The sequence below is a fragment of the Rattus norvegicus genome, chromosome 19 (genome assembly GCF_036323735.1).
Source record: "Rattus norvegicus strain BN/NHsdMcwi chromosome 19, GRCr8, whole genome shotgun sequence".
Classification (NCBI taxonomy): Eukaryota; Metazoa; Chordata; class Mammalia; order Rodentia; family Muridae; genus Rattus; species Rattus norvegicus.
Window position 1 is genome coordinate 43424230 of NC_086037.1, and position 20757 is coordinate 43444986.

The 20757-nt window shown below is 39.8% G+C and overlaps 1 protein-coding gene across 8 annotated transcripts in view; it reads right to left on the reverse strand.

The window, feature by feature from the left end:
* Inpp4b (inositol polyphosphate-4-phosphatase type II B) overlaps positions 1-20757 on the reverse strand; it is a 750330-nt gene that overhangs the window by 599520 nt on the left and 130053 nt on the right. For all 8 annotated transcript variants that reach the window (XM_017601165.3, XM_039097430.2, XM_017601163.3 and 5 more), the window contains one exon: positions 16275-16337. The gene's annotated coding sequence lies outside the window, so the exon portion shown is untranslated. The remainder of the gene's footprint in view (positions 1-16274; positions 16338-20757) is intronic.

Genomic DNA, 20757 nt, shown 5'->3' on the forward strand with positions numbered 1-20757 from the left:
AGCCATGTCTTCCTCTGTTCAGCGACTTCCAGCACTTTCCTCACTGACATAAATCCAGGCGCAAACACTTTTCAGGGGAAGTGACCCTTGCTGGAGAGTTTAAAGGTTTACTTTCACCTTTGATCAATTAAATTCTATGGTTTCCATTGAAAAAAAAGAAAAACAAACCTGACTGGGATTGGGCTTTCAGAGCTGTTTATTTCACAGCCCACGGTGGCTGACTGCAAACGAGGAGCAGTTGATGAGTAGGCCTGCTGATCACTGATATTATTTCTTTGTTACCTTTTTTCCCTTTTATACTCTGCAAGTTCTGTTGTTACAAGAAAAAAATCAATAAACAAGCTTTCAAGGAAACTTATACCCAGAGAGAATAAAGGCCCTTTTGCCTTGAAGTTATTCTTTTTCTTTTTGAGGGAGCAATAGCCACTCCATGCCAGACTTCACTGTCAAGTCAGCAGGAGCCCTGTGTGCTGAGGACTCTCAGGGTAGCAGGAACAGGGTCCCCCAAGTATTTGTAGAGGGATATCTTTTGTTACTAGGATAATGTCTGTGAGTTGTACAATTTTGAAAGTCAGGTTGGATTTTTTTTAAAAAGGAACAAATATAAAAAAATAATAAATAAGTCATAGTCCATGTTTCTAGGGAGTAGGAAAAACTACAAGTGCCCATCCTTTCCTGTGAACGTAAGTGAAACATAACCAGGAAAACTGAGACACCCCTCTCCGTCTTCTCCAGTGCTCAGGCCTGGGAAAAAGCAGGCCCTTGAAGTTCTGAACTCAAGGTCACTGGGCTTCTCACAGTAATACTTTAGTATCTAAAGGATTCAGACTTAAAGCACAAGTATGAATGGTGAACCAGCCCAAGCCAGTAGAACAGAGAGGGATTGGGAAAGCTCTGACAATGTTCACTGTTTAACATGTTTAGCCAATACCCACACATAAATATGGAACACTTGAAACATGGCTAATACAGACAGAGAAGAAAAGTGCTAATTACGTTAGATTTTAATTCCACTCAAATTCGAAGCATCACATGTGCCCACGGCCTATCATGCTAGACATCGCTGTCCTAGAAAGTGGTAGGGAAATTTGTCAAAAATGGGATTTCCAGGCTTTTAACAAAGGCGTGGAACATTGCGAACCTTCAACATGTTTCCATCTTGGAAAAGCTATGTCACAAAGATAGAGAAAAGAACAATAAATACATGTCCAAAAGTATGAAGTAAATCATGGTAAGTCAAAATAAAAGTTTAGGGGGTTGGATTTAGCTCAGTGGTTGAGCGCTTGCCTAGCAAATGCAAGGCCCTGGGTTCAGTCCCCAGCTCCGAAAAAAAAGAAAAAAGAAAGAAAATAAAATAAAAGTTTAGAGCAATGTAGAGTAGCACTTGCTAGGTGGAGCAGGATTAGACAAGTATTTAGCAGCAGTGAGTCGTAAGAAGGAGCGCTTAATGTCACCACGGTTTATGACTACCGAATAAAATACCCCTAGTTCTCAGGCTTACAACTGGGGCATTTCTTTTGTTCATGAATCTGTATTTCGCTCTGGTCTCATGAAAGCAAAGTTTGTCTCTGCTCTACTCATCGTTACTACCAAGGCATCCCCTAGACTAGGAGTTGAGTAACTTATTCACATGGCTGGCAGATGACACTCACTATTGGCTGAGAACTTAGAAGAAAATGTCACCTAGTAACTTAGAGCTAGTTTTTTTTTTTAACAGGGCTTGAAAAGTCTCACAAAATGGTCATCAGGTTTTGAGGACAAGGATCTCCAAGGAGTTACAAACCACGCTAAACCCCTAGTGGTCTAACCTTGGAATTTGCACTCTATCACTTCTACTGTACAATACATAAATGACCCAGGTTCAAAGGACAGAGAAGCATCTAGACATTTATTAGAAAGTGTCAAGGAGGTTCTGGAACAGCACAAGTGACCGGAAACAACGAGGTGCTCATTTCTGCAAAATAACCCAACCCTGTTATTGGGACCATTTAAGTCTCAAAGAAGAGGAAGAAACTTTAGTGAGTCCAGCTCCATTAACAGACATGTGGGCCTGAAGCCTGGCCAGCCCCAGAGGCTTGTTGAAGCAACCATATCTTTCTCACAATTTTTCCTTCAGTCTGATTCTTGGCTCTTACCTGTATCTCTTTTTGTATTGTTAAAAATAGCTGCGTCATTATCTTCTCCAAATGACAGAACAAGACCAACTTGTATGCTGGCACTCTGCCTGTTTTGATCTAAAGAAAGTATCTTTGTCCCTTAAATAATAGGTCCTGTGTGATAATGACTGATTATTCTGCATAGCTTATGTGTCCATCTTTGTCAAATTCCTGCGTTCTGAGGATGAAATTCAGCCAGCACAAAATGCTCTCTAGTCTCTCTCCTCAACTCTGTAGGCGAAACTTGTCCTTTGGGCTACAAAAGAAGTCTGGGAAGGAAAGATGGATGTATTTGAGAGAGCGTGAAGCGGACATCCTCCATGCTAGAATGCCTACTACTGCCCAAACTAAACCTCCAGACAAAGCCCACTGTTTGAAAGGAAGAAAAACCAAATCATATCACAAGTGATTGATCAATGGTAAGTAGGAGCTGAGGCTCGTTTATGAAAGCAATGACCATTCTACATATCAGAAAACCAAAATAAAATAAACGTCATATGTGTTAATTAGTGATTGATATGGGTGGTGACATCCGTGGATTAGACAAACTGGACACTCTAAGGAAGGTGAGTGAGCTGGTAAGCAGCACCCTTCTGTGTGGACGCATTAGCCAAGTAAGGCCTTTCCTCCCCAGGTTGCTTTGGTCATTGTGTTTCATCACAGAAATAGTAATGGTTCCTTAGATTGACTAGGTCTTAAGGGCTTCTCAAGAGGCATGGGGGAGTTCGTTTGACCCTTTCTTTCCTCCATGTGAAGGTACATCTTAGAAAACACCATAAATGAGCTGTAATGAAGGTCCCCACAGGTATTAATTCTACCGCTCCCTTCTCAAGGATGACTGACATCCAGCAGCATGAGAAATGAGTTTCCATTGTGTACAAGGCATCCAGTTTATAGGGTTTTGTTTTAGCAGATTGATCAGAGTTAGAGTAGGCTGGCTAGTTTTATGCGACTTGACACAAGCTCATTTGGGAAGAGGGACTCTCAATTGAGAAAACGTCTCCAGAAGACTGGCCTGTAGGCAAATCTGTACTGTATTTTTTAATTTAGCGATTGAGGTAGATGGTGCTATCCCTGGATTAGTCAAACGGGGTGCTCTAAGAAAGCTCACTGAGCAACCCATGAAGAGCAAGCCAATAAGTAGCACCCCTCCGCCTCCAGGTTCCTGCCCTGTTTGAGTTCCTGCCCTGACTTCCTTTGGTGATGCAGTGTGACTTGAGATAAGCTGAAATAAACCTTTTCCTTCCCAGATTGTTTATGGCCATGGTATTTTATCACAGCAATATAAACCATAAAAGAGATAAATATAAACAACTTCTAGATGTACAAGTGGATAGCAGTGCCTGGCATCTGTCCTAGGGGACCCTCACGATTGCTAAAGTCTACATATGCTCAAATCTCTTCTAGAAAATGGTGAGAGTTTACATATAGTGTAAATATGTTCTCCTAAGTACTTTAAATAATCTACAAACAATTTCTAATAGTAATATAATATAGTTGTTATACTTCATCACATGGAGAATGATAAGAACTACCTGCCTGTATTCAGTACGGATGTAATTTATATTACATATCTTCAAATAGTTGAGGGCATGGGTGTAGAAATTTCAGATATAGAGAGCTGACTGTAGAAAAATGCTTGCTATTACTAGTTTCCACAGTTTGCCAAGTTCACACAACTATGGTTGTTTCCAATGCAAATTCTCCAAACTAAACTCTAAAAATAAGCAAGAGCAAACATTAGATGTCTACCGCAAACTTTGCCAGAGTCAATATGAGTGAGTGCCGACCTATAAAGGTTTTAACAAACCTAATACATTTATAAAGAAAGGCATGGATTCTGTCAGTGGAAAGTAAATTCTAATCATGGGAACCAAATCATTTATTGTCCACAAATTAAAAATCAATGATCTCCAAAGCCTTTCATATGTCACATATAGACTTCAGATGGCTGACACATGGCCAGCCATCATACCACAATTAGGTCAAGCATCAAACTTCTTCTTGACAAATGTACAATAAAATCTTCATGACATTCTTAATTGCTGCCGCTAATGATATTTATAGCATGCCAAGAGCTAGGTCAAGAGCGATTTCAACTGCCCCTGTATTTTCCAAAGCCTTTGCTATGCACAGTGGTACTTTCAACCATAAACTTGAAAAGGACAAAGGTGTCAGCCCTGAGAAAACTCTGTTATGTGCCTTCTGTGCGGAGGTTATAGAAAACACGACCGTGGGAGAGGTAGGCTAGGGGGAGGGCGGTGTCCTTCGTGGCTCGTCACTGTCCCTGCTGTGTTTAGTCACAGCCTCCATCCAATTTTTTAATAGTTTCTGCACATCTTGAGTTTTTCTCAACCCCAGCTTTATCTCTCCACGTATATTGATTTTTGCCCTTGAAAAGCAGGTATAAGACTCCATTTCCTCCCTATCTGTCACTCGCAAAGCACATGCAAGCCATCGTGCCAGACTGTGGCAGCTAGAGTGATATAAATGACGTCTTTAACTTAGCTCCTAATTCATAACAGGGATGGTATACGAGACAACTCTGACCAACCCTGCGATCTTCACCTTCTAGTCTGACTCTATAGTAACCAAATGCACCTCTGCCCTGAATTAGTGCCCCATTTTGCGGATGAGAAAATGAATGCAGGAAGTGATTAAAAATGCAAGTGACTGATTCTAAAAATATTGATGAAGTGGCCAGTTAAAGCTTCGGATACGTGCGGGTGAAATTAATAAGTCTAAAAATGACAGTAAGTGTTGAGACCAAATTTTATGGAAGTGAATTCTGAGACTGGTTTGCAGTTAGTGTTGGCTGTCTATGTACTCATTGTTTGTGACAGAAGCAGAGTGGACATGCGTTCATGTATGCATATCATTCCTCACATACTGTCCATCTTTGTGTCTATGAAAATAGAGTCTCTCAGGAGCTTACAGCTCCCCATATATTTGGCCTGTCTCTGCCTCCCAAGAACTCAGATGACAAGAATGCACCACTGTACACAGACTATTCTACATGGGTTCTCAAACTCAGGCCAGTGTTCAACGGAAGCCAATCGAGTTATCTCCCTAACCCACTGGCTAATTTACATTAAGCATTTCCTAGAAAGTATTATGAATTAATAATAATATTGTTTTAAAACTCGAATATTTAATTATTTTTATTTCCTGGATTTATAGAAAACAGTCAGGATGAAACACAGAGGGTTAAGCAACTGCCTGAGTCAGGCAACCATAATCAATAAACTATAATAAACTGATATAAATAAATAAAATATAATAAACTGAAAGTGGTGCACATCTGGATTTCCAACATTAAGAAGGGTAAAACAAGGGAGTCATGAGTTCTAGGTCAACATGGGCTACAGCGAGAGTCTATCTCAAAATACACATACAAACAAATTCTCATTTGGGATTGGAACCTAGTGTACTTGACTTTCAAGATAAGCCTTTTCTTATTCTGCTACCTCTAAAATAAAGAAATTGGGGGAGAGGAGGAAAAGATCAATTTTTCTAATGTAGATATAACTGATATCACAAAGCCATCAAAGTGGAAACAAGTATTTCATATACAAGTGATGTCAGTAGGGTTGTGAGCGCTACAAGGTATTAGCCTGGCAAGGAATTGGTTAGAAATACAGTTGGAAAAATTTGGGAACTGGCCAGGAGTAAAGTGCTTTAGGAATGGCCTGATGAGGTGTTTGAATTTACAGAACATCCTAAAGAGAACATGGTCTTTTCAATATTTTGGCATAATCCATGTAAATGAACAGTCAAATGAATTTGAGAAAAGATGCATGGTGCATAAAGGAGTGGGAATCCAAACCTGACTGAGACAGCATCTTACCCAGTCAGAATGGCTACCATCAAAAAGAAATTAACAAGTGTGACCAAAGATGTAGAGAAGCGCAGGCGTATATGCTATTGGTGAAGTTGTAAATTAGAATAGTCATTATGAGAAACAGGAGGGCAACGCATCAGGAAACTAAAAACAGAACTACCATATGATCCAGTGTTCTCACTACTGGGACAGAGCCAAAGGAAATTAAATTCTTACATCAAAAACATGCCTACAGCCCCTTGTTCATTACAGCTCTGCATACAATAGCCAAAATATAGACTCAACCCAGATGTCCCTCCATGGATAGAGACAACAGCATATTTTCACCATAAAAATAACAAAATTCTATCATTCGGTGCAACATGGATGAAATTGGAGGGCATGATTCCATGTAAAATAAGCCAGACACAGAAAAACAAATACCACATGTCCTCTGGGAAAACTAGAGACTGGGAAAGGTGAGGATTAAGAGAAATGGAACAGAGTTCAAATAAAGACACCAGAACTCAGCTACGGTATAGGAGTCCATATTCTTGCTTATCACTGTAGAGTAAACAAGAATTAAACATCATAGGATGTTCACAATGACCACAGGCATGAAATTTAATATATACAAAGAACTCAAGTTAGGCTTCTAGAAAGAAATAGCCCTATTAAAAAATGGGGTACAGAGCCAAACAGAATTCTCAACTGAGGAATCTCAAATGGCTGAGGGGCACATAAAAAATGTTTAATGTCCTTAGTCATCAGGGAAATGCAAATCAAAACAAGCCTAAGATTCTATCTCACACCAGTCAGAATGGCTAAGGTCAAAAACTCAGGTGCCTGCAGATGCTGGAGAGGATGTGAAAAAAGAGGAACACTCCTCCATTGCTGGTGGGATTGCAAACTGGTACAACCATTCTGGAAATGAGTCTGGCAGTTCCTCAGAAAAAATTGGACATCGTACTACCCGAGGACCCAGCTATACCTCTATTGGGCATATACCCAAATGATGCTCCAACATACAACAAAGACACATGCTCCACCATGTCCACAGCAGCCTTATTTATAATAGCCAGAAGCTGGAAAGAACCCAAATGTCCCTCAACAGAGGAATGGATACAGAAAATGTGATACATTTACACAGTGGAGTACTACTCAGCTATCAAAAACAATGACTTCATGAAATTCTCAGGCAAATGGATGGAGCTAGAAAATAACATACTGAGTTAGGTAACCCAGTCACAAAAGAACACACATGGTATGCACTCACTGAGAAGTAGGTATTAGGAAAAAAGTTCAGAATACCCATAATACAACTCACAGACCCTATGAATCTCAAGAAAAAGGAAGACCAAAGTGTGGAGGTCAGTCCTTCTTAGAAGGGGGAACAAACTAATCTTGGGAGGTAGAGGAAGGGAGGGATCTAGGGGAGAAAGAGGAGGGAAAGGGGGTCAGGATCAGGTGTGAGAGAGAGGAGGTGGGAGAAGTACAGATCATCAGGAAACTGAATGTAAGTGTATAGCAGGGGAGGAGGGGGAACTGGGGTGACTACTAGAAAGTACCAGATGCCAGGAAAGCAAGAGGTTCCTAGGACCCAATAGGAATGACATTGACCAAAATACCCAACAAAGGGGAGAGAGAACCTGTAGAGACCATATCCAGAGGTTAGGTACAGCGACTGCTTGAGGGGTGGAGCTACTCACCCACCTTAAAAATATTAACCCAGAATTGTTCCTGTCTAAAGGAAATGCAGGGACAAAGAGTGGAGCAGAGACTGCCCCACCTAGGGATCCATCCCATCTGCAGACAACAAACCTATACACTACTGCTGATGCCAAGAAGCACTTGCTGACAAGAGCCTGGTATGGCTGTATCCTGAGAGGCTCTGCCAGAGCCTGATCAGTACAGAGGCAATGCTCACAGCCATTCGACTGAGTGCAGGGTCCCCAATGGAAGAGTTAGAGAAAGGACTGAAGCAGCTGAAGGGGTTTGCAGCCCCATAGGAAGAACAACAATATCAACCAACCAGACACCCCAGTGCTCCCAGGGGCAAAACCACCAACCAGAGAAGACACGAAAGGCCCCATGGCTGCAGCTGCCTATGTAGCAGAGGGTAGCCTACCTGGCATCAATGGGATGGAAGCCCTTGGTCCTGTAGAGTCCTGATGCCTTAGTGTAGGAAAATGCTAGGACAGTGAGGTGAGAGAGGGTGGGTAGGTGGGGGAGCACCCTCATAGAAGCAGGAGGAGGGGGGATGGGATAGAGGTTTGCAGAGGGGAACCAGGAAGGGAGATAATACTTGAAGTATAAATAAATAAAATTTCCAAATATATATCTATGGATGAATGGAGGAATCAAATGTATTAGATTATAATATACTGCATACATGTACTAAATTGTCATAAATAGCACACAAAGATGTACCCATATGATCTCAATGAGTTATGATTAAAAGGGAGAAACGTATACACAGATATGAAGCAACCCAGCATACTGCAGAGCTAGGTTGAAATTGGCAGCCTCTCTATTCCATGTACATCATGAACAGACAGATGACAGATGCCCCATCGGATCTCAGCGCTGACCTCTTTTAAGGGATTAGATATGGGAATCACAGGCTAGGCCATTAAAGCGTCAGCAAGCTGCACACTTCCACCCTAGGTTCAAGGTTGGCTAACGATGTGCCTTTCACGTAACCACAACACTCGCCCCCTGTATCTAGTCCTGGTGAGGTCATTACATGGGTCAAGTAATTGCAGCATGATTTCCTCACCTGTGAATATAATTAAAACCAACAGTCACAGTGTTGGGGGAAATCTCAGCATGGCCTTCTACTGCTTCTAAAATAGATATGTGAGCTCCAGTAAACGTGGTGTTCCTCTTACAAGTTAAATTAAAAACTCACAAATGAACAACTTCAGGATGAAGCAGAGGCAACTTTACATTTTTAGAGTCAGCGCTAGAATATTCTTTGAGAGAGAGATTCTCTTTATATTCCTTTAATAGCTTTTGTTGAAATAGTTTTAAAAGCAACTTATATCAATTTTTTTTCTGAATGGGAGAGATGGAAAGAAGTCTACTTTCCTACCACTTGTAAAACTGCCTAGTACTTAGTTGATAGACAGGTACTCAGGATGGGATCCTAGCACCAGAAACCCAAACGGTCAGACTGACTCCCCCTCCCGTGAGGCTAATCTAACCAGATAAGAACCACTGTCAAATAAATTCCATCCACTGAACACTGAAAAGCTCTGGTTTGTTATTAACTTCTATAAATAAAGCTTCAAGTTATTTTTACCTACCTTGTTAAGGCCTAAATTATGGGTAGTAACTCACAGGACACATAACTTTCCTATCTCCATGCTATATCGTCAGTTTTTGAGAAAGCAGCCATAATTCTGGGTGTTGTCGTCCAAGATATTCTCAGTTCCACGCAATAACAACAGAAATTCTGAATATCTTAGGCGTTAGTCAGTGAGCACGATACAGGTATGGGCATTAAAAATTAATGCCAGGCTGTCTTCTGAGAGTCGGTAGCTTCAAATGGCACCTCTATGATAACAATGAAAAGAAATGCCGAGGAGCCAGTGCTGTGCAACAATGTAACATATGACTCACAGGACACACACGTGCAAATGGAGAGTTCCAACAGCAATGCTTTTGAGCATTTTCTGAGAAGATGCTCAAAAGTTACAAGTGTATGGGGAGAAGAAATACTAGGAGGAAGGTTAGAGTAACTTTGGACAGAAAGAAGCTTAAAGAAATCTCATAAGACTTTTTATCTTTACAGTTCTACTTTTCTATTTCAGAATAGGTCTTAAAATTATGAGGGAAGTGTTGTTTTCAGATACCACGTTCTAATAAAGTTCTTTTTTGTGACAAGGGTCACAGAAACCCTAGGAGGTTGCTGCTGACACCTAGTGGCATGATTTTTTAATGCTTAAAGCACTTAGATGATACAGACTATACAGAGTATATAATAGGTATATATATATATATATATATGTATATATATATGTGTGTGTGTGTGTGCGCGCGCGCACGCACGTGAGCGTGTATACATATATGCATACATACATACATACACATACATATACATAAATATAAATATGGATGGCCTGAATTACAAACGATTAATTTCAGTCCAGGTATTTAATTTTCAGTCAATTGAATCTCCTTCATGACTAGTCCCTTAATACTGAATAAATGAAAACTAGCATATCTGTTAACCCTTAAAGAAACCAATTCTCTCAAATCTCCTTAGTTTATAAGAAATCTGCTTTAACCTCAATAGATTTTATTTCATCCCAGCGTCTCACATGACCCTATCACACCCAGCTTTGACATTCAATGTTTACATATTGTAGAATCATTGCCTACAATAGAGCAGGCTGTGTTGACTCTCACACTCCAGATCCACATGCTGGCACACCCAGAAATGGCCTTGAAACTTCCACACGTGATCTTATAGGATCAGATATACAACACTTGTGTGTGGTGGGATGGGGTTTCTTTAAGCATCTCTAGCCATCCACATGATGATACAGAAAGCAGAGAAGAAATTGAAAGGATTATGACAATAACCAAGATCCTACACATAATTTCTATCAGATACAATTTAGCTCAAATGTGTGTGTTCATTCAAGTGTGTTCAAGATGTGTAAAAAAGAAAGACACTTATTTCTAGATGCACTTTCCTACTTCAGCTACAGTACTTGGGAACCCACCAGATAAATTAATAAAGTTATTGATTTTTATTGAATTTTTGTGTAAGAGCAAAACAGGAAAAGGTTGCAAAAGGCACTGATTTTTCTCTTGAGCCAGTTACTTTGCTGAGTAAGTCAGGTCAGGTATTTCATCAACGACAGGTGCAGTGTGGCCCATACAATGACATGCACATGCGCAGTGTGGCCCGCGCAAAGGCATGCGCATGTGCAGTGTGGCGCACACAATGACACAAGCAGTGTGACACACACAATGACACCTGAAGTGTGGCCCACACAATGACATGCGCATGTGCAGTGTGGCCCACACAATGACATGTATAATTTGCCCCATGCCAATGGGTGACAAGATTGGGCCATTTTTCTAGGGCCCAAAGTATGTGCCACCTGTGGATTTATAAATCTGTGGATTGCCAGTGTGATTTATTCTCATTGAAAATAGAGTGTGTTCTCCGGGTAAACCTAATTAATACAGAGCATAGCTGAGTTATGGCTCGCATAGTACAAAGGAATCTTTCAGACTTTTAAATATTCCTTGAATGAAAATCTTGGTGAATCAGAAAGCATGCATATTCACTCAAAGGATGTCTATACCTACACACTGGAGTGAAGACAAATGGCAGAGAAGATATTTTTAAATTTATTTTGAGAGAAAAATCATCATTACATATTGCTTTATATAAAAGGATAGAAATATATACACATGTAAGAACATACATGCAGGGAAGCAGAAGGACATATGCAAGCAAATTTAAATCAAAAATACTGTGATAGATTATGTGTCTAAGCAATGATATATAAGTGCAGGCTGAGAGAAACAAACACATACACACACACACACACACACAAGCAGAGAAAAGGAGAGAGAGAGAGAGAGAGAGAGAGAGAGAGAGAGAGAGAGGATTTCAGAAGCCAATTCTGTGTGTGTGTGTGTGTGTGTGTGTGTGTGTGTGTGTGTTATCGTTTCTGTGTACATGTGCGTGCCACTATACATGCAAGTATGTGTGTATGGGTGTGAAGGCTAGAGGATGATAGGTATCTCCCTGTCACTTTTTTCCACTGAAGTTTCTGAGGTAGGATCTCCCACTAAGCCAGATGTTCACTGATTGAGGACCTCGGAATGGCTGCGTGCACCAAGCACCCTCCTGTCCCCATCTCCATAATGCGTGGATTGAAGGGAGAGACACGCCCAAGTGATCAGCTCTTTACCTCTCATGCATATGACGCAGTAGGTTATATATTAGTCACTTTCTCTATATGTACATATGTAATACATAATTATAAAGGAAAACATGATTTTGAGAGAAGATATGGGATGGGTCATAAAGGAGTTGGAGGAGAGAAAAGATAGCTCTGATGGAAATGCATCACATTCATTGAATGAAATTATATATATAAATGATATATATAATTTCGGAGAACACATCTTGCCTGATACAGTAACTACATCCATGCAAAGCAGAGTCCTCATCAACCATGAGCTTTGAAATAGGCCCTGCTAAAATTGCCTCACACCTTCCATTGGGCCTCAGGAGCATCCAAACTTCTACTTAAAATCCTGTTTTTCACTTGGTGTCAATTTTTGATGTTCTGCTTTCTGTTGTTATTAAAATGATGGATGTGTGCTGATAATAAACACAATTGGTGATACATTCTTAAAATATCACAAGATATTAATCCTTCTATATATTAGCATTTACCACATCAAGAAATAGAAAACAACAATAAAACCAACCTATAAGCAGTGTACTTAAAAGTATTTCTTACTGTTTCTGAGTATATGTAACAAATCATAATATAGTATTTTTAATTGCTCAAAAGCATGTTTCCACTAAAGTCTAGATTCCACCCTAGAGTGCAAATTTTTCCTAAATCTTTCATTTTATATCTTAGTGTCCTAAGAAAATGTTAAACATATTTGAGAAGAAAACCTGATGTTCCTACACAAGAAAAATAAATTACAGGGGCTGGAGAGATGGCTGGGTTGTCAGGAGCACATGCTGCTCTTTCAGAGGCCCTGGCTTCAGTTCTGAGATCCTACAGGGACATGAGAACTCTCCAGAACTCCAGTTCCATTGTGGCACCCTCTTCTGGTTTCTGAGAATATGGCACACACATGGTACACAAATGTGTGTATATATACATATATATATACACACACACATATATATATACACATTTGTGCACATATATATATATACATATATTCCATCCACACACCCATATAAATAAAATAAGCCTAAAAAGCAGTTTATACATAAATAAATTACAAATCTGAAATTTTGTTAAATGAAATTCAATCTATTTTCAAACAAGAAAAACAGGTAAATATTGAACAAAATAAGAATATATACATAACTATTTATGGAATATATTATGGCATACTATATTCTATATTCTATATATATATACACACACTATGTAAGGCAAAGGACATTTTGACTTGAATAATTGAAATATCCTTTACTTTTGGGTTACAAAATTATGCTTATTGTAAGTAACAGATATCAAATACTTAAAATAATGAAATTACGCATGAGAAATTATTCAAGCATCCTTTTTAAAAAACACTCAAATACAGTGTTTTCTCTTAATCTAACAGCTTGCACTCTGAGCCTCACTGACAGTTAATCCTAGACAAAAGAGTATGTCAGTCATCATGTAGAACAATTTCACTACATACACACTGACATGTATGTGCACATTCCTACTTGAGTCCACACATGCAGAGCATCAACACTGGTCACCTTATTAAGAGGAATATCATAAATGAGACAGCACATGCCTTTAATTCCAGCACTAAGGGTGCAAAGGCAGGCAAATCTCTGTGAGTTTGAGGCTGGCCTGGTCCACAAAGTGAATTCCAGCAATGAAAAAGAAAAAAAGAAGGAAGAAAGGGAAGGGAAGGGAAGGGAAGGGAAGGGAAGGGAAGGGAAGGGAAGGGAAGGGGAGGGGAGGGGAGGGGAGGGGAAAAGAAGGAATGCTGTAAGAGTCAAGCACACTGAAATAAAGGACTAACCAAGCAATCATGACATGGCCTAATTCCTCCACATCAATTCTCTCTCCCACCCCAAGCCACTTTGCATCCTTCTCTCACTCTGGCATCAATGCAAAAACATCCTAGACCATTATTGCTTTGGAAATATTGCCCAAAATATCTCCCCAAAGCTTAAATTGTGTTCTATACAAAGCACCTTGGTGTGATAAATGGAAGGAAGCAAGTTTAGTTGCTCTGAGAACACATGTTAAAATGCTACCATGCTGATGTTAAAATGTTACCATGGTGATAGAATTACCTCTCTAACCCTAACTCTTCCTCTACAACATTTCCTTCAAAGCAAGTCTCTCCACACAATCAGTCATTCAGATCAGCATCTATTGAACTCAATATATTAATATGTATGGACCCCTGAGAAAAAGAAAAAAAAATCACGTAAACATATCTTGAAAAGCTTTCTTTTCCTCATTCTGTAATTATATACCAGTAGCACATGGACCCAGGGCACTCCTTACGGAATTTTCCCCCAACCAGCATATTTCTTGTTCCCTGTTCTCCTATCTTCCCCTGACTCCCCTTCAACCAAATCTTGTCTATTGTCTCCCTAAACTGCTGTCAGTCCCCTCAGTACCATCAGTACAACATCAGCACCCTCTGCTTATTGTCTAGGTATAAGCTATCATTATTTTCTTCATGGAAGACTCATGGATAGTAACCCTAGGCAAAAGGCAACCATCACGTGATTTCCTTAGGTATTTGGAAGTTTTAAGTTTCATTTTCTAGCCCCCACTCCCTCTACTCCTCGCACCCCTCCCCTTCCTCTTTCCCCATCCTACTTCATAAAGCACTGAGTTGACTTAGTGCAGGAACCATGAGCGTGGGTATAGAACCATCTGCTGGAGCACTGGTGGCCTATCCAGGGTCATGCTCCTGAAGAAACCTGGCACGCACCCTGCCCATGCAGCCATCAACGACCAATAGCTCCTCAGCTAGAGGTGTGGCCTCAGCTAGGGGTGTGGCCTCAGCTAGGGGTGTGGCCTCAGCTAGGGGTGTGGCCTCAGCTAGGGGTGTGGCCTCAGCTAGGGGTATGGCTTCAGGAGCTCTGTATTTCTCTGGCCTGGATCCTGTCTATGTGATGTGGTAGGTGATCACAGCTGTTGTGAGTTCATGTGTATAACATTCGTGTCATGTTCAGAGGAGAGGATTTCACAACATCCTTGTCCTTCATCCTTGTCCCCTTTCTACCCCCTCGTCTCTGGTGATTTCTGAGCCTTGGGGATCATTCCACGGTTCAGTTTATACGTTTTGAAGATATATTAATGTCAATCGAAGATAAGATAAGATAAAGCTTGGATACAAGGATACAATGCCCCCAACCCCCAAAAAAATACCTTTAGAAAATAGAACTTTTCTCAAGGAGTTTGCTTGTCCTATTAGGAATCAAGGAAAACCAAAAATAAACAGAACCATCCTCATCTGCAATGCAATTTAACAAGTTAGCTTTGATCAACTTCAAACCAAAGCTCAACCACCATTTTCTCTAATTTAAATGCCCATTAAGTTTAAATTTTTGTCTTTATTTCAGTTCTCATATTGATTAGCTATATTCACCAATTAATCCAAAATAAAAACCAGTAAATTCCAATTGGGATGCAACTGTACAATATATTTCAATACGGCTCAGTAAGAATGTAGCATTCAACAGAATTATCTAGATCTGCTCACAATTCTAACCTGAGTGAACTCCTTCTGCTAAAGCTTTATCTGCACAACACATACATTTTATATATCTTCATCTATACTCAATTTGTTTTCATGTATATTGCTATTAGAATATTTGCATGGGTTTTCATAGTCTTAGGACAACATATGTAAATAAATCACACAGCGATTTGAAAATTTAGCAGCAAAATATGCAATCTGTTAAGCATAATCAGGCATGCTATTCAACAACTGCGTAATGTAATTCAGCCTTCCCAGAGAAAATATGTGTTTTGGCTAAGAGTATCTTCATAAAACTTGATGAAGTTTTCCAGAAATCTGTATTGATGTGTTTTTGCATATTCAAAAGGTAATATGCAAAGCCTTCTGACTAATGCTTAAATAAGAGAAAGGCTAACATAACTAAATCCTAACAAGCCTCATTTCTCTCACTATCTGCCCTTTGTAAACATGGTTCCGCAGTTGGAGTTATTATCAAATCAGAAAGGAAGAGAGAGAGAGAGAGAGAGGGAGAGAGAGAGAGAGAGAGAGAGAGAGAGAGAGAGAGAGACAAAGAAAGAAACAAAAAAGGGAAGAAATAATGCAAACTCACAAGATTTTGTTCATATAAATGAAAAATAATATCAAAAATTAACGGTTACCCACAATTTTCATAAGCTATTGTGTATTTTAATTTTTACTGTCCACTTTATAAATGTAATCATCATCACAAACCCTTCCTTTTCCTGTTCAAATAAAAAAATTACTGCTTTGATGACTCACAGAATATTTAAACTCAGCTGAAGACGTCAACAGTTCCATGTATTTAACAGACTGTAAAAATATTAATTCAAAATAAGTTTTACTACCTTGAGCTGATTTTTCATAAAAAGCGGCAGACCTCTTGCCAGGTGACACCATTTCTTTGGGTTCTGTGGGCAAAGAGAGGAAGATTAATAAAAACAACCTCTCTTTTTACTCTCTAAATGCTTCTTAAAGAAGATTCATTAGTAGTAAAGGTCAGAGAAGGAAATCATTTAACACAATACTCAGCTTCATTCAGCAGCTGCCCCAGGAGCCACTTGCCTTAAATGCCAAATAATTCCCCAAAGGTCCCTTCCTCCCTTCCGGGGAGAACATGGGTGACTGTGGCAGATCCTCAGCCTGTTTTCTCTGATTCTCTACTTTTCTCACACACAAATATGATTTGCACTTGGCAAGGAAAAGCATTAGCTCCTGTAATTTCAAAAGACAAGCTAGAAGCCATGTTGGGACCCAACATTTTATAGAAATACAAAAGGCTGAAATGGAATTCACGATTCTCCAAACTGACTTTCCTCCCTCTCCCTGGGAGGGTGGGCTGTGAAATATTCATGAGAGTCTGTGTCTTTCCACAGAAATCAGAAGAAGACTGTAAATAATCACAGATTACCCTCCTTAGGAGATGTGATTCCCCAGCTTCCTGTGCTGTGAATGGGGAGGAAAGCTCTCTATGGGAGTCAGAAGTTACGGAAATATATCTTGTTTCCTCCCCAAGCATATAACAATCTTGAGGAGTGTCTCATAAAATATTTTACTACATCATTATCTGAATGTTCATATTGGAGGAGAAGATTCTCAAGTCTGAGCAACAGCTTTACAGAAAGGTCTGTCACACACAGAGGTGAGGCTTTTTAAATTCACCCTTTAAGAGAGAGAAGCAGCATTAAATAATCATGTATGGCAGCCATTATCAGAATAATCCTATAACTGCAATCACTACATCTCACCAGCTGTGAGAACTTGGGCAAGTAAATTAAACTCGGCATGCCTTCATTTCCTCTGTAACATGGGACTGATTGTGCCCCCCACTTTATAGAGTTAGTATGATGATTAAGTGAGATAAATAAATATAAGGGACTGAAGACAATGCCAGATAAGCATAGAAAGTGTTGGCTAATACAAGTATCGATGTAATTATTAGAATTATTAGCAACTTTCTGCTTTAAAAATGGCTTATAGTCCCACTGAGAATCAACATCCTAGAGAGAGGCACGGTGGAGTGACTAAACCATAGCACACTGGAAATGGCCTCATTTCCCTATTGATTAATCAAATTCTATGATAGCCAAAGAAACTCTGAGTTTAAGTCTTTGGTGGATACATGATAAAGATTGAATCATATTTCAGGGAGATAATCTATAAGCTGTCAACAGCTTTCCTGCAGGACTTCCTCTTGAGTGGACTGAAGAAGCCTTCCAACACAGTGTGAAATGCTTCAAGTGTCTCTTAACGTATCTAGCCTCGTCCTCTCTGGCAAAGTATTGATTCCATTACAGAAACACCTACAAAAAGCCAAGTTTTTATACCCTTAAGAGAAACAGTAATAAACAAAACATGAACTGAATAAAAAGTGTGCTGTAATTAGGGACGCATATATCCAGTCAATTATACCAAGAAATATGAAAGCACATTTTCATTAAACAAACATATAATGTGTTGAAGTTGCAGAATACATTTAAAGGAAATCTGTAGGGAATTAAAAATGGTAACATAAGAAAGAATAATTTAAAAGTAATCTAAAGCAGCATTTACACACAGACATGACAGACAAGTAAGCTTCCTCTGTGAAAATCTCTCAAGACAAGAAGCCCTTGAAAGACAGAGTCACAGTTTGGACACTGAATGTCCTTCTCTGGAAAGTCCATGGGTAGAATTTTCAATTCCCAGGATGATGCTATTGGGAGATGTGGAAACCTTTAGAAATGGGGTCTAGTAAGAAGTCTTTAGGTTGTAAAGAGCATCCCCCAATACAGTAGGAACTCTTGCCTAATCCTCTTTGCCTCTTGACTCACAAGGTGAGGGATTGGCTTGACCACATGACATGGCACAAGCCAAGACATGCTGTACTTCTCAGAGATTGAGCGTTATAAAGCCACTTTATGAGACAGTGACACTTTCAGAATAGTGAGGCACGATGAACCTTTTCTCCTTACAAAGTAACTATCTCAATGTCTTATGTTATAGTAACAAGAAGCAGGCAGATTCCAACATTCAAGGAAGACGGGAAAAATGTGTATAAAGAACTGGAAATATAAAAATATGAATACTATTTTACTATGACCCTCCCACAGTATCAGTAATAAATGTTTTCAAATTCTCTTAGTATGTTCAGAGAACCTCTAAGGACAAATTAACAACACGGGAATAAAACTGGACAAAATACAAGCACTTCCAGTAACTGAAACCATCCTAAAAATAGGTTAAAAATAGCATTTCAGGGCCAAGGACATGGTTTAGTGCACAAAACCAACACAAAAAGTATTTGCCATGCATGCTGGCATGCACGCATGCCCTGGGTTCAGATCCCAGAAGACATGTGAAAAGTCACAAGTGCTAGTACCAGCATTCGCAATATCGTATGCCTGTATGAAATGGAAGGCAGGAATGGAGGAAACTCCCAAACATTGCAGGTCTTCTATATGTCTAGCATAGCAGGGAGAAACCCTGCTTACAGTATTAAATGTGGCAAAAGGGCTGAAACCAATATCTGAAGGTTTTTCTCTGATCTCTGCAAGTAGGAGCCCTGCCTACAAATACATGAATACACACACACACACACACACACACACGCACACACGCACACACACACACGTGCATGCACACATATGCATATACATTCACTCACATATACACATGTGCAAATACACATACGTGAATACATGCATACATATGTGCATACAGACATGCACATACATGTGTACACAGATCCATGCACATTCATACACACATGTGCACAAATACATGCACACACATACACAGGGAGAACATTTTAGAATCAGAAGCTCATTCTGTATATTTTGAAAATAGAAAATAAACAATTAGAAACACAAGCAGAAAACTTTGGACTTCTACCCTTCTTTCAAACCAGGCAGTCTGTAAGAATTTGCAGGCACTTTAAGAAAATTAATGAAACATTTCAGTCAATCATCAGACCTCTTCCTAGATTCTTACTTCCCAGAGGCTTTATAAAATTCCTTTAACTCACAGAAAACCTTCTTAACTTTGAATGCAAAACTCAACTGATTTAAAGTTGATTTTCTATTCAGAGCTAGACTCTGGAGTTAATGTGCTCATCTGCTGAGGCCAGTAGCCAATGGACAGGCAAACTTTGTACCCTGGTGTCCCTGAACCAGGGGATGAGAAGAGAAATGGGAAGTTCACTATCCAGTCACTGAAATCAAAGGGACTTAGGATCTGAGTCTAGCATGTATTTAAGGCTGAGTGTCAATAAAAGCGCATTTTGCCCAAGGTGTTGGGTGCCTCATCCCCTGACATCTTTGAAACTTACATATGAATCACTGCAAACATTGCCTCAAGTGATGCCTTTAACTTTTATCTACTGAGAAAACTCAGCTGCTGGACAGCCCTTAAGGAAGGACCTACATCCATCAAAAATATGTTCATCGGCCACAGTAGAAGCACTAAGCCTCCTGTGCCTGGCTGCGCCCCTGCTGCTCACAAGTCATTGCTCTGCATTTTCTTTATCAGAAAGCAAGGTACGTCTCCCACTCTCTCCAAACTCTAAGAGACTGGATTAAGCTCTCCTTTTGACACCTCTTGCCAGCACCGAACAGGGAAACACCTCACCCTCCTCCCTCTGTATACAACAGTTCTAGCATATTCTCAACCCATTCCAAATAAATCTTCCTGCAACCTCCAGACCTCAGGACCCTTTTATTTTAGAGACATAGAACTTATCCGATTCTCATCTTAGTAATGGGGAATTTCTCCCAGGAGATCTAGCTCATAAATCATTTGAGTATCTGATAGCCACTGTTGCAAAGGGGTCATATTTTTATTGTTTTCTATCTTATGGTATTATTTTTTTTCACAATTCCAGGTTACCTACAGGAAGTTAACTAAAAATTACCTAAAAATTATTTTCTTCCACCTTAATAATCATTCTGTGAGTTTTACACTGCTCTTCGGTTGTATCCTTCCTGCACTATCAGAGTCCCAAGCGGCTGTGTGGTATTCTCTCTCATTTCCATTCTTAATAACCGCTCCTTCTGCTCTGGGCTTAGGTCTGACTTCTCGGCACTAGCCGAATTTACCACCTGTCAAAACTTTAATGTCCATGTTCCCACAAAGTGATCCCCAGGTACTGTGGGCTCTGTTGGTTGTGTCGTTCGCCCCCACTGTGCAGCAGTTAAAGTCAAGGGCTGCAATTCATTCTTGCCTCCTCGCATTGCCCTGTGTTGCCATGTCTCTCCGACTACTCCAAGTTCCTCAAGGACAGGTGTATACTGTACCCATTGCTGATCTCCCTTGCCACTTACTGCCATGACTAATACATAAAAAACATCCTTA